Source organism: Pantherophis guttatus, chromosome 4 (assembly GCF_059756535.1).
Source record: "Pantherophis guttatus breed Tessera chromosome 4, ASM5975653v1, whole genome shotgun sequence".
Classification (NCBI taxonomy): Eukaryota; Metazoa; Chordata; class Lepidosauria; order Squamata; family Colubridae; genus Pantherophis; species Pantherophis guttatus.
In genome coordinates this window covers 18,588,001-18,592,437 of record NC_142066.1, presented here as the reverse complement: position 1 = coordinate 18,592,437, position 4,437 = coordinate 18,588,001, and positions in this window count along the sequence as shown.

The following is a 4,437-nucleotide window of genomic DNA, read 5'->3' as shown; positions in this document are numbered from 1 at the left end:
CGAGGAACATGGCCGACAAGCCTCCGGTGGATTTTTCTTCGATCGCCGTGACTTCGGAGACTTCCCGACGAGCAGGACAGCATCCTGGGCATTCTTCAGTCACCAGAGGCCCTCCGGAAACAAAGCCGAAGAACAGAAGGCCGACTGGGACTTCATCCCGGGAGCTGCAGGCACAGGATCCTCTCTCGTCAACTGTTGGGGAAGAATGAGGACTGAGCATGTGCAGAACGAACCTGCAAAGAAAAAAGAAGAAGACATAAATACAAGTCAGCACAGATCCAGCCAAAACATAGAGATAAGTAAATACAGACATGCATCTACATACCTAAGCCTTATTACGAGTATGCTAAGGTCTTAAACCATGGACAGCTCCTGAATATAAATAATTTCTCACAACACTCTGGGACACTACCTACAGACTTTATAAAATTAAAATTAGATGGAAGCAACTTAATGGAATGGAGCCAGTATTTACAAATTATATATTTGAGGGAAAACATTTTATTCTTTATTGATAATCCACCAGACAAACCTTGGACTTATGAAATAGACTGCCTCCATCATAAGGCTTATTATATATTAATTGCTTCTATTTCCCCAAGTATCCTTCCTAGTCTTGAACATAATCTAACCGTATCTGAAACATACCAAAAATTATTTAATTTGTTTTATAGCAAAAGTGTAGCCACAACTATTAGAATTTCAAGAGAATTCTATTCTGCCAGACTAAAACATGATACATCTATGAGCGAACATATCCTAAATCTGAATGCAACCAGAGCAGATCTTATCCAAAGGGGGAAAAATATTTCTGATAACACTATGAAAAGCATTATAATCAATTCATTAGACCACAGCTGGGATAACTATATTACTTTAATTGATAACTTAAGTTTAGAACAAATTACCTTAGAAAACCTTACCAATAAACTTATTGCTGAAGACAGACTTAGAAAGGAACGATCTGTACATCAAAGGGAAGGTAGAAATCAAAAAAGGACAGATTTTAGAGTCAGAGACAGATACCCACATGAATGCTCAATATGTGGATCTGAAAGACATCAAAAAAGAGACTGCCCCAAGAACGCAGGATATAGTGATACATATCATCACAAAGATAGAAGAATACATTTCTTAGATAGAACTTCTCCTGACTACAGATATAAACACAGGGAATCACCACATTCAAAAGAAAAACAAATATACAGAGACAACCCTAGGGAAAACAAAAAAGGATCACTATATGGAATAAAAGACAGTGATATATCAACATCAGATTCACTCAACACATGGCTCATCGATTCTGGAGCCACATGTCACACAACTCACAATAGAAAAATACTCAACAACTTCACAGAAAAGGAATATTACATAAAAGTAGCAAACCAAAATGAAGTCCTAGTAAGAGGAGTAGGTGACACACATATAAAAGGTATAGGAAAAATAGAGGGGGTGCTATTTATACCCGAAATTCCAAATAATATATTGGCAACTCTAAAACTAAGCATAGAAAATGAGGTAGAGACCACGTTCAAAAGTGGAAAAGTATTTATGACTAAAAACAACAGAAACATTGGCAAACTATTCACAAATGAAGGACTAACATATCTACTACCACAAAATAACGAATTAATCTATGCACACTATCAATTAAAAAACAAAGAGGCAGAGCCAGATAGTCATGAAGGGGGTAATAATAATATACCAACTGTCAAAATCAATATATCAGAAAATTTACACAATGGTAAACCTATACACGACAACTGTACCCATTTACTTCACAGAAAGCTAGGACATGCAAGTTTCCCTGTTATACGGAAAATGTTAGAATGTTCCGAAGACTTAAAAATAAAAAATTGTAAAAATTATTTGGAATGCTCCGTATACAATTCATCCAAACTCAAAAACAAACCTAAGCCCAAAAAAGCCACTCGCACCACACATTCAATTTTTCAGCTGGTTCATATGGATGTTGTAGGCCCAATGAAACCTTCAATTAAATATAGAAAAAGATACTTTCTAACCATAGTCGATGATTACAGCAGGTTTGGGTTCATGTACACCCTTAATCATAAAAGTGAAGTTTTCAAAAAATTTAAGGAATTCTTTAAAATGGTAGAAACTCAACACAATATTAAAATTAAACAAATAATGACCGACAGAGGGTCAGAATTTTTATCCAACGAATTTTCAAATTGGCTAAAATTACAAGGAATATTACACTTTAAATCTTGTCCCTTCTCCCTCTTTCAAAATGGAGTCTCAGAGAGAAAAAATGGTTTGCTACAAACCATGGTTAAATGTGTGTTAGACGATGCTGGTTTAAGCCAATCATTCTGGGTTGAGGCCCTTACTTATTCCAATTATACTCTAAACCACTTATGGCCAAGTACACTCAACAAAACTCCATATGAACTCATGTATGGCAAAAAACCAAAAATTGGACATTTATACATATTTGGCGTAACTGCTGATGTATATGTACCCACACAACTGAGACACAAAGGAGAGAAAGTATCCAAAAGACTAATATTCATGGGGTACAAATCAGGAACCAAGGGATATCGCTTCATTGATAAAAATAACCATTTCATTGTATCCAGATCTGCCGTGTTCCATGAACATGCAAATTGGTCAAAAATACACCTCAACGAGATATACCCAGAATCAAAAAACACTACACACACACACACACAGAACATTATTCACCAGATACCAACCCCAAAATTATAACAACAAACAAACCCAAATACCCAAAAATAATTAATGATGAATGGAAGAAAGGACATCCCATATTGAAAGTAGACCCACTAACTGAAAGAGAAGCTAAATATATGCATAGCAATGAACAACCTCCGGATAGACCCATTAGATCTAATAGGGGTACAATTCCTAAAAGATTAGATGATTACATACTGTCTCTCCATGCAAAATATCTGACTCCCAATACATATGATGATATACTTAAATTACCTCTAGAAGAAAAAAATAAGTGGGAGGAAGCAATGAAAAAGGAGATGGATAGTTTGAAGGAACTAAACGTATACTCACCAACAGATCTACCCATAGAAAAGTCCCCCATTAGCACTAAATGGATATTTAAAATCAAAGAGCTAGAAGATGGCAAATTCCTATATAAAGCTAGGTTAGTAGCTCAAGGGTTTGCCCAAAGATTCCCTGATGACTATGAGGACACATACTCTCCAACAGTTAGATCAGAAAGTGTTAAGACCACATTGGTACTAGCTTCCATTTTAAATTTAGACGTATATCAGTTTGATGTACAAACTGCATATCTACATGCTGATCTTGATAAAGAAATATATGTAAAGGCACTCCCAGGAAAGAATACAAAAAAGGGAGAGATTTGGCTATTAAATAAGAGTCTTTAGGGATTAAAACAATCTGGTAAACAATGGTATGAATGTCTGTCAAAAATACTTAAAGATATGGGTTTTATAGCTACTTCATCTGATCTATGTTTTTTCACTAAAAGAAATAATAATTCTATTGAATATGTTTTGATCTATGTTGATGACATATTGTATTTTGGACATGATAAAATCAAATGTGATGAATTTGCTGAACAATTGGGTAAACATTTCAACTTAAAAATATTAGGAAAGGTAAACAAACATTTAGGAGTCCAAATTGATAAAACCGATAAGGGGTTCAAATTGTCCCAAAAAGAAAAAATTATAGAACTCATACAAAAGTGCAATATGATAAACTCAAAAACTTGCGAGACACCCATGTCAACTGACTTCCATAGAAACATGCACAATGAACACGAGCCATTCAAAGAAAACACTTTATATCGATCAAGTATTGGGTCATTATTATACATATCTAATTGGAACAGACCTGATATCACCCTTGCCGTTAATTTGTTGTCAAGACATGTAAGTAATCCTAACTTATACCATTGGGAAGGAATCAAGAGAATTCTGAGATATCTGAAATCTAGCGTTGATGTATGTTTATATTTAGAACCATTCATTTCTGAAAAGCCAACTTTGACCTGTTACGCTGATGCAGACTGGGCTGGTGAGCCAAAGAGCCAAAAAAGCACCTCTGGTTATGTTTTCCTTATAAATGGTTGTACGGTGCATTGGTACACTGGCAAACAAAATTTAATTGCCACCTCTACAGCAGAAGCCGAATACGTTTGTCTATCTAAAGCAGTCAATAACCTAACCTGGTTTGATGATTTGTTATCTAATATATGGGATGAACCTATTTATCCAATTATCATCAATGAAGATAATAAAGCAGCAATAGATATATCAGCTTCCGAGGCAATAGGCCAAAGATCTCGACATATCGATATCAAATACAAACATGTGAGATAATTATCAAGTATAGGATTTATTAAAGCTATTCATTGCGATACTAGTGAACAAATTGCTGACATTCTCACTAAACCCTTAGCAACCA